This window comes from Thalassophryne amazonica, chromosome 10 (genome assembly GCF_902500255.1).
Source record: "Thalassophryne amazonica chromosome 10, fThaAma1.1, whole genome shotgun sequence".
NCBI classification, from domain to species: Eukaryota; Metazoa; Chordata; class Actinopteri; order Batrachoidiformes; family Batrachoididae; genus Thalassophryne; species Thalassophryne amazonica.
Window position 1 is genome coordinate 100,100,902 of NC_047112.1, and position 10,920 is coordinate 100,111,821.

Consider the following 10,920-nt stretch of genomic DNA (forward strand, 5'->3'; position numbering starts at 1 on the left):
TATAACGGGATCATAAATGATCTCACTTGGTCCTTTTAGTTGCTAAAATAGCTTGGTCACTTGAAGGTTAATGTTGAGACTAGCTTGGAGAGGTGGAGAAACTGTGGAGAGAAGGGGAATGAAAATCAGTAGGAGAAAGAGAGTACATGTGTACGAAGGAGAGGGAGCGTGGCTAAATAGTGTGGTTGCAACAAGCAGAGGTGGTGAAGGTAGACAAACTTAAATACTTGCAGTCAAGTGTTTAATGTAATGGAGATGGCCATGAGTGGTGAAGGAGAGAGTACAGGCAGGGTGGCAAAAGTTGGCAGGAGTGATTTGAGACAGACGGTATCTGCAAGAGTCGAAAGAAAAGTTTACAAGATGGTAATGGCACCGGCAAAGCTGTACAGCTTAGAGGCGGTGACACAAACAAAAAACAGGAGGCAGAACTGAAGATGCTGCTATGTTCTTTGGGAGTGACGAGGATGGACAGGATTAACAATGCACATTTCAGAGGGACAGCACAAGTAGGACAGTTTGGAGATAGAGTGAGAGGAGAGATTGAGATGGTGTGGACATGTGCAGAGGAGGGACCCAGGGTATATAGGGAGAAGGATGCTGAGGATGGAGCCACCAGACAGGAGGAGTCAATGGAGGCCAAAGAGGTTTATGGATGTGGTGAGGGAGGACATGTAGGAAGATACAGAAGACAGGGTGAGACGGAAATGGATAATTTGCTCTGGCGACCCATAACTGGAGCAGCTGAAAGAAGATGAAGAAGGAAAATTAAACAATACATATTTTAAAAATAATTTTAAATCTATATTATAATTTAATTTGTATCATAATTCATAATTAATTTTATTGTGTAAAATATTCATATACATGATTGTATATAAAGACACATCATAACAACAACAACAACAACAACAACAACAACAAAAAACAGCTATTAACAATTTTAAAATCTGGTGGCATTCGTTATACTGTAATACAGATCATAATTTGCTTTAAAAATATCTGTACTCGAGGATAAGCCCACTTCAGGTGGCAGACTATTCCAAATCTTTACTGCTCAGTTACTAAAGAAATTTTTTCTCACATTCAATCTAGATCTATTAACTTCCAAGCACAATTCATGGCCTCTAAGGCCAGTGTAGCTTCTCATTTCAAAAAATACAGCGGGGTCCACATTCTCAAAGCCATGCAAAATTTTGTGCATTCTTGGTATTTTTTGATTTGATTGATTGAAATATCACAAACATCTAAACATCTACAATCTTCTTGTTTAGGCACACATCGCCCTCTAGTGGCGTCTTCTGTTCTAAACCAGGTCAAACCCGCCCCTTGTACGTCCCGCCTTGATCCCGTACGGAGTGCCTAATATAATGTACCAGTCAGCCTGAATGGGCGGAGTACTATCTGCAGCCCAGAGACAGGTTCAGATGATAAACTCCACCTCGGCAAACTACTATAAACAAATCAATCGCACAGAATCATCCAGTACGATGACGTAATATGTTTCCATGCCCTCTACTTCACTCCACGGCCTGTCAATCATTTCCATTATGAATGTCTCGTTAATGCAGAAAAGCAGCTGAGAGGACGAGAATAGTTTAAGCAGCGACCGCAGGTAATTATGCAATGTATCCATAAAATTTACATTTTACACTCTGTGGAGCTGAACTCGGCGAAACGCGGATCCTCACGTTTTTTTCTTGTCATGTCACTGAGGCTTGTTCATCGTTAGCCGATGAAAGCTTGTCGTAGCTAGCTTGCTAATGCTGCGCTCCTGTTAGCGGTGTAGCACTGTGAGCGTTAGTTGGAAAGCTAACGTAGATGTAGCGCAAGGCTGCTAGCACTAATGCTGTGTCAGTATGTTTTAGTAATTACAATATTATAACCAACCTATAATCGTGACAACACCGTACCCCTGTCAAGGCGTGACGTTCTTGTTTTGGTAACGCAAACTACTTTTTGGGATTAACATAATTTGTAAACTAACAAATAATATGTAAAAGCATGTTGAAGGCAGTGGAAGGTAATGACGAAAACTGTTGATTTTGAATGTAATTTCTCAATCTTGGATTTTACCAATACCAAAACGTTGATAGCGACAGAACACTGGTAATTTAGGTTTAACAGCAGTTCAGTGTTAATTTGTCATCAAACACAGGTGTCAAATCAAATCATATCAAATCAATTTTATTTATATAGCGCCAAATCACAACAAACAGTTGCCCCAAGGCGCTTTATATTGTAAGGCAAGGCCATACAATAATTACGAAAAACCCCAATGGTCAAAACGACCCCCTGTGAGCAAGCACTTGGCAACAGTGGGAAGGAAAAACTCCCTTTTAACAGGAAGAAACCTCCAGCAGAACCAGGCTCAGGGAGGGGCAGTCTTCTGCTGGGACTGGTTGGGGCTGAGGGGAGAGAATCAGGAAAAAGACATGCTGTGGAGGGGAGCAGAGATCAATCACTAATGATTAAATGCAGAGTGGTGCATACAGAGCAAAAAGAGAAAGAAACACTCATTGCATCATGGGAACCCCCCAGCAGTCTAAGTCTATAGCAGCATAACTAAGGGATGGTTCAGGGTCACCTGATCCAGCCCTAACTATAATCTTTAGCAAAAAGGAAAGTTTTAAGCCTAATCTTAAAAGTAGAGAGGGTGTCTGTCTCCCTGATCTGAATTGGGAGCTGGTTCCACAGGAGAGGAGACTGAAATGCAGTAATGGTACTTGTAATAAGTGTAGCTTATTCGTAGCTTTGGAGGCCAGGCTGGGTGAATTGGAGACTCGGCTCCGCACCGTGGAAAATTCTACAGCTAGCCAGGCCCCTGTAGTCAGTGCGGACCAAGGTAGCTTAGCCGCCATTAGTTTCCCTCTGGCAGATCCCGAGCAGCCGGGAAAGCAGGCCGACTGGGTGACTGTGAGGAGGAAGCGTAGTTCTAAACAGAAGCCCCGTGTACACTGCCAACCCGTTCACATCTGTAACCGTTTTTCCCCACTCGGCGACACACCCGCCGAGGATCAAACTCTGGTTATTGGTGACTCTGTTTTGAGAAATGTGAAGTTAGCGTCACCAGCAACCATAGTCAGTTGTCTTCCGGGGGCCAGAGCAGGCGACATTGAAGGAAATTTGAAACCGCTGGCTAAGGCTAAGCGTAAATTTGGTAAGATTGTAATTCACGTCGGCAGTAATGACACCCGGTTTCGCCAATCGGAGGTCACTAAAATTAACATTGAATCGGTGTGTAACTTTGCAAAAACAATGTCGGACTCTGTAGTTTTCTCTGGGCCCCTCCCCAATCGGACCGGGAGTGACATGTTTAGCCGCATGTTCTCCTTGAATTGCTGGCTGTCTGAGTGGTGTCCAAAAAATGAGGTGGGCTTCATAGATAATTGGCAAAGCTTCTGGGGAAAACCTGGTCTTGTTAGGAGAGACGGCATCCATCCCACTTTGGATGGAGCAGCTCTCATTTCTAGAAATCTGGCCAATTTTCTTAAATCCTCCAAACCGTGACTATCCAGGGTTGGGACCAGGAAGCAGAGTTGTAGTCTTACACACCTCTCTGCAGCTTCTCTCCCCCTGCCATCCCCTCATTACCCCATCCCCGTAGAGACGGTGCCTGCTCCCAGACCACCAATAACCAGTAAAAATCTATTTAAGCAAAAAAAATTCAAAAAGAAAAAATAATATAGCACCTTCAACTGCACCACAGACTAAAACAGTTAAATGTGGTCTATTAAACATTAGGTCTCTCTCTTCTAAGTCCCTGTTAGTAAATGATATAATAATTGATCAACATATTGATTTATTCTGCCTTACAGAAACCTGGTTACAGCAGGATGAATATGTTGAGTCAACACCCCCGAGTCACACTAACTGCCAGAATGCTCGTAGCACGGGCCGAGGCGGAGGATTAGCAGCAGTCTTCCATTCCAGCTTATTAATTAATCAAAAACCCAGACTCTTAGTCTTGTCCATCCAAATTGGAAGTCCCAAAAACCAGTTTTATTTGTTATTATCTATCGTCCACCTGGTCGTTACTGTGAGTTTCTCTGTGAATTTTCAGACCTTTTGTCTGACTTAGTGCTTAGCTCAGATAAGATAATTATAGTGGGCGATTTTAACATCCACACAGATGCTGAGAATGACAGCCTCAACACTGCATTTAATCTATTATTAGACTCTATTGGCTTTGCTCAAAATGTAAATGAGTCCACCCACCACTTTAATCATATCTTAGATCTTGTTCTGACTTATGGTATGGAAATTGAAGACTTAACAGTATTCCCTGAAAACTCCCTTCTGTCTGATCATTTCTTAATAACATTTACATTTACTCTGATGGACTACCCAGCAGTGGGGAATAACTTTCATTACACTAGAAGTCTTTCAGAAAGCGCTGTAACTAGGTTTAAGGATATGATTCCTTCTTTATGTTCTCTAATGCCATATCAATCAATCAATCAATCAAAATTTTTTTTTATATAGCGCCAAATCACAACAAACAGTTGCCCCAAGGCGCTTTATATTGTAAGGCAAGGCCATACAATAATTATGTAAAACCCCAACGGTCAAAACAACCCCCTGTGAGCAAGCACTTGCCTACAGTGGGAAGGAAAAACTCCCTTTTAACAGGAAGAAACCTCCAGCAGAACCAGGCTCAGGGAGGGGCAGTCTTCTGCTGGGACTGGTTGGAGCTGAGGGAGAGAACCAGGAAAAATACATGCTGTGGAGGGGAGCAGAGATCGATCACTAATGATTAAATGCAGAGTGGTGCATACAGAGCAAAAAGAGAAAGAAACAGTGCATCATGGGAACCCCCCAGCAGTCTACGTCTATAGCAGCATAACTAAGGGATGGTTCAGGGTCACCTGATCCAGCCCTAACTATAAGCTTTAGCAAAAAGGAAAGTTTTAAGCCTATACCAACACAGTGCAGAGTAGCTACCTAAACTCTGTAAGTGAGATAGAGTATCTCGTCAATAGTTTTACATCCTCATTGAAGACAACTTTGGATGCTGTAGCTCCTCTGAAAAAGAGAGCTTTAAATCAGAAGTGCCTGACTCCGTGGTATAACTCACAAACTCGCAGCTTAAAGCAGATAACCCGTAAATTGGAGAGGAAATGGCGTCTCACTAATTTAGAAGATCTTCATTTAGCCTGGAAAAAGAGTCTGTTGCTCTATAAAAAAGCCCTCCGTAAAGCTAGGACATCTTACTACTCATCACTAATTGAAGAAAATAAGAACAACCCCAGGTTTCTTTTCAGCACTGTAGCCAGGCTGACAAAGAGTCAGAGCTCTATTGAGCTGAGTATTCCATTAACTTTAACTAGTAATGACTTCATGACTTTCTTTGCTAATAAAATTTTAACTATTAGAGAAAAAATTACTCATAACCATCCCAAAGACGTATCGTTATCTTTGGCTGCTTTCAGTGATGCCGGTATTTGGTTAGACTCTTTCTCTCAGATTGTTCTGTCTGAGTTATTTTCATTAGTTACTTCATCCAAACCATCAACATGTCTATTAGACCCCATTCCTACCAAGCTGCTCAAGGAAGCCCTACCATTATTTAATGCTTCGATCTTAAATGTGATCAATCTATCTTTATTAGTTGGTTATGTCCCACAGGCTTTTAAGGTGGCAGTAATTAAACCATTACTTAAAAAGCCATCACTTGACCCAGCTATCTTAGCTAATTATAGGCCAATCTCCAACCTTCCTTTTCTCTCAAAAATTCTTGAAAGGGTAGTTGTAAAACAGCTAACTGATCATCTGCAGAGGAATGGTCTATTTGAAGAGTTTCAGTCAGGTTTTAGAATTCATCATAGTACAGAAACAGCAGTAGTGAAGGTTAGAAATGATCTTCTTATGGCCTCAGACAGTGGACTTATCTCTGTGCTTGTTCTGTTAGACCTCAGTGCTGCTTTTGATACTGTTGACCATAAAATTTTATTACAGAGATTAGAGCATGCCATAGGTATTAAAGGCACTGCGCTGCGGTGGTTTGAATCATATTTATCTAATAGATTACAATTTGTTCATGTAAATGGGGAATCTTCTTCACAGACTAAGGTTAATTATGGAGTTCCACAAGGTTCTGTGCTAGGACCAATTTTATTCACTTTATACATGCTTCCCTTAGGCAGTATTATTAGACGGCATTGCTTAAATTTTCATTGTTACGCAGATGATACCCAGCTTTATCTATCCATGAAGCCAGAGGACACACACCAATTAGCTACACTGCAGGATTGCCCTACAGACATAAAGACATGGATGACCTCTAATTTCCTGCTTTTAAACTCAGATAAAACTGAAGTTATTGTACTTGGCCCCACAAATCTTAGAAACATGGTGTCTAACCAGATCCTTACTCTGGATGGCATTACCCTGACCTCTAGTAATACTGTGAGAAATCTTGGAGTCATTTTTGATCAGGATATGTCCTTCAATGCGCATATTAAACAAATATGTAGGACTGCTTTTTTGCATTTACGCAATATCTCTAAAATTAGAAAGGTCTTGTCTCGGAGTGATGCTGAAAAACTAACTCATGCATTTATTTCCTCTAGGCTGGACTATTGTAATTCATTATTATCAGGTTGTCCTAAAAGTTCCCTGAAAAGCCTTCAGTTAATTCAAAATGCTGCAGCTAGAGTACTAACGGGGACTAGAAGGAGAGAGCATATCTCACCCATATTGGCCTCTCTTCATTGGCTTCCTGTTAATTCTAGAATAGAATTTAAAATTCTTCTTCTTACTTATAAGGTTTTGAATAATCAGGTCCCATCTTATCTTGGGGACCTCATAGTACCATATCACCCCAATAGAGCGCTTCGCTCTCAGACTGCAGGCTTACTTGTAGTTCCTAGGGTTTGTAAGAGTAGAATGGGAGGCAGAGCCTTCAGCTTTCAGGCTCCTCTCCTGTGGAACCAGCTCCCAATTCAGATCAGGGAGACAGACACCCTCTCTACTTTTAAGATTAGGCTTAAAACTTTCCTTTTTGCTAAAGCTTATAGTTAGGGTTGGATCAGGTGACCCTGAACCATCCCTTAGTTATGCTGCTATAGACTTAGACTGCTGGGGGGTTCCCATGATGCACTGAGTGTTTCTTTCTCTTTTTGCTCTGTATGCACCACTCTGCATTTAATCATTAGTGATTGATCTCTGCTCCCCTCCACAGCATGTCTTTTTCCTGGTTCTCTCCCTCAGCCCCAACCAGTCCCAGCAGAAGACTGCCCCTCCCTGAGCCTGGTTCTGCTGGAGGTTTCTTCCTGTTAAAAGGGAGTTTTTCCTTCCCACTGTAGCCAAGTGCTTGCTCACAGGGGGTCGTTTTGACCGTTGGGGTTTTCCGTAATTATTGTATGGCCTTGCCTTACAATATAAAGCGCCTTGGGGCAACTGTTTGTTGTGATTTGGTGCTATATAAATAAAATTGATTGATTGATTGATTGAAAGCTGAAGGCTCTGCCTCCCATTCTACTCTTACAAACCCTAGGAACTACAAGTAAGCCTGCAGTCTGAGAGCGAAGCTCTCTATTGGGGTGATATGGTACTATGTGGTCCCTAAGATAAGATGGGACCTGATTATTCAAAACCTTATAAGTAAGAAGAAGAATTTTAAATTCTATTCTAGAATTAACAGGAAGCCAATGAAGAGAGGCCAATATGGGTGAGATATGCTCTCTCCTTCTAGTCCCTGTCAGTACTCTAGTTGCAGCATTTTGAATTAACTGAAGGCTTTTCAGGGAACTTTTAGGACAACCTGATAATAATGAATTACAATAGTCCAGCCTAGAGGAAATAAATGCATGAATTAGTTTTTCAGCATCACTCTGAGACAAGACCTTTCTAATTTTAGAGATATTGCGCAAATGCAAAAAAGCAGTCCTACATATTTGTTTAATATGCACATTGAAGGACATATCCTGATCAAAAATGACTCCAAGATTTCTCACAGTATTACTAGAGGTCAGGGCAATGCCATCCAGAGTAAGGATCTGGTTAGACACCATGTTTCTAGGATTTGTGGGGCCAAGTACAATAACTTTCGTTTTATCTGAGTTTAAAAGCAGGAAATTAGAGGTCATCCATGTCTTTATGTCTGTAAGACAATCCTGCAGTTTAGCTAATTTGTGTGTGTCTTCTGGCTTCATGGATAGATAAAGCTGGGTATCTTCTGCGTAACAATGAAAATTTAAGCAATACCATCTAATAATACTGCCTAAGGGAAACATGTATAAAGTGAATAAAATTGATCCTAGCACAGAACCTTGTGGAACTCCATAATTAACCTTAGTCTGTGAAGAAGATTCCCCATTTACATGAACAAATTTTAATCTATTAGATAAATATGATTCAAACCACCGCAGCGCAGTGCCTTTAATACCTATGGCATGCTCTAATCTCTGTAATAAAATTTTATGGTCAACAGTATCAAAAGCAGCACTGAGGTCTAACAGAACAAGCACAGAGATGAGTCCACTGTCTGAGGCCATAAGAAGGTCATTTGTAACCTTCACTACTGCTGTTTCTGTACTATGATGAATTCTAAAACCTGACTGAAACTCTTCAAATAGACCATTCCTCTGCAGATGATCAGTTAGCTGTTTTACAACTACCCTTTCAAGAATTTTTGAGAGAAAAGGAAGGTTGGAGATTGGCCTATAATTAGCTAAGATAGCTGGGTCAAGTGATGGCTTTTTAAGTAATGGTTTAATTACTGCCACCTTAAAAGCCTGTGGTACATAGCCAACTAATAAAGATAGATTGATCATATTTAACATCGAAGCATTAATTAATGGTAGGGCTTCCTTGAGCAGCCTGGTAGGAATGGGGTCTAATAGACATGTTGATGGTTTGGAGGAAGTAACTAATGAAAAGTAATGTGTCCATGATGACTCACAAAGTAGATGACAGCTTTTGATGGAATTTTATGGAGACATGGTCCTTGGGTTGGGAAAAGTTGATTACATTTGGAAATGGTTCCTCATGTGATTAAAAATTGTTTAGGCCAGGAACATCAGAGGTGGGTTCAAACTGTTGTATCATGGTGTGGATGGGAGAAGAAATGGTATCAGGGTTATTCTAAATGAAGAGTCTATTAAAGTGTGTCAGAGGTTAAGTGAGTGTCTGACATGATGAGTGTTAAGTTGGAAGTTGAAGGGTGATGAATGCCATCAGTGCATATGTCCCACTGGTAGGTTGTGGGTTGGAGAAAGAATATTCCTGTAGTGAGCTTGATGAAGTGGTAGAAAGTGTACCCAGTCATGAAAGAGTTGTGACTGGAGGTGACTTCAGTGGGCATGCTTGTCAAGGCAGCAGATCTTATGATGAGTTAATAGGTAGATTAAATCAACTGCCAGCTACCCCGGTAGAAGTCGGCTGCAGGGGGCATGTGGGAGCATCCACCCAGTGCTTCCTGAAGAGCATGGGGGTCAAAGGCCCCAAACTTAAAAACTCAGAAAGACCCTGAAAGATCTGGCCAAGGAGGCTGAGCAGGGGAAGCTTCTGGCTTTGGCAAAGAAAGAAGGATCAGGTGTGGGGAAAGCAAGGTCTCTGTGACTGGTAATTTGTCAGTTTCAGTCCTTCCTCTCCTGTCGTATTTCAAAGTTTTTGCAGTGCGCGCGCCGATTACATTTCGATCATGGATCAAATAGAGGAATGTTTAGCAAAAAGATCCATAAATATATCCGAGGTCTATTAGAAAAGTATCCAACCTTATTATTTTTTTTAAAAAACCATATGGATTTGAATCACGTGTGATTACATCAGCCAAGCTTGAACCCTCGTGGGCATGCAAGAATTTTTTCACGCCTGTCGGTGACGTCATTCGCCTGTGAGCACGCCTTGTGGGAGGAGTGGTCCAGCCCCCTCGTCGGAATTCCTTTGTCTGAGAAATTGCTGAGACTGGCGCTGTGCTTCATCAAAATTTTTTCCAAAATTGTGAGACACATCCGAGTGGACACCATTCGACAAATTAAGCTGGTTTTCGATGAAAAGTTTAACGGCTGATGAGAGATTTTGGATTGTTTCTATCGCTGTAAGGACTTCCCACGGAGTGGGACGTCGCGCAGCGCTCCGAGGCGACGTCGTCATCCTGTTTCAAGCTGAAAACCTCCAAATTTAAGCCTCTGTTGACCCAGGACGTTGTGAGAGAACAGAGAACTTTCAGAAGAGGTCGGAATCAGCAGTTTATCCGGACATTCCACTGTTAAAGGAGATTTTTTTTAATGAAAGACGTGCGGACGGATTGGCGCGTTGGCTCGCAGCCGGCGCAGCGCGCCCGCCACAGGAAAAATGCCTCCGTTGGAAGCCTTAAGGACAAGTTGGAACATGCCCTGCTGTTAAACAATTTCTCAGATACTCACTCAACTGAAAGCCACCAAAAGCCGCCTGGATTTTACAAATGGTTATCAACAAGGAGGTGTTTTTCCTGTGGTGGGCACGCTGCGCCGGCTGCGAGCCAACGCGCCAATCCGTCCGCACGTCTTTCATTAAAAAATCTCCTTTAACAGTGGAATGTCCGGATAAACTGCTGATTCTGACCTCTTCTGAAAGTTCTCTGTTCTCTCACGACGTCCTGGGTCAACAGAGGCTTAAATTTGGAGGTTTTCATCTTGAAACAGGATGACGACGACGCCTCGGAGCGCTGCGCGACGTCCCGCTCCGTGGGAAGTCCTTACAGCGATAGAAACAATCCAAAATCTCTCATCAGCCGTTAAAATTTACACCGAAAACCAGCTTAATTTGTCTAATGGTATCCACTCGGATGTGCCTCACAGTTTTGGAAAAAATTTTGATCAAGCACAACGCCAGTCTCTCAGAAACTTCTAAGACAATGAAAATCCGACGAGGGGGCTGGACCACTCCTCCCACAAGGCGTGCTCACAGGCGAATGACGTCACCGACAGGCGTTGAAAA

General features: G+C 42.1%; 1 protein-coding gene across 1 annotated transcript in view; it reads left to right on the forward strand.

Annotated features, from left to right (window-relative positions):
* The first annotated feature begins 1,492 nt into the window (after positions 1-1,492).
* Positions 1,493-10,920, forward strand: part of LOC117518171 (E3 ubiquitin-protein ligase HERC2-like) — a 248,382-nt gene continuing 238,954 nt past the window's right edge. Inside the window, exon 1 of the mRNA XM_034179230.1 lies at positions 1,493-1,612. The gene's annotated coding sequence lies outside the window, so the exon portion shown is untranslated. The remainder of the gene's footprint in view (positions 1,613-10,920) is intronic.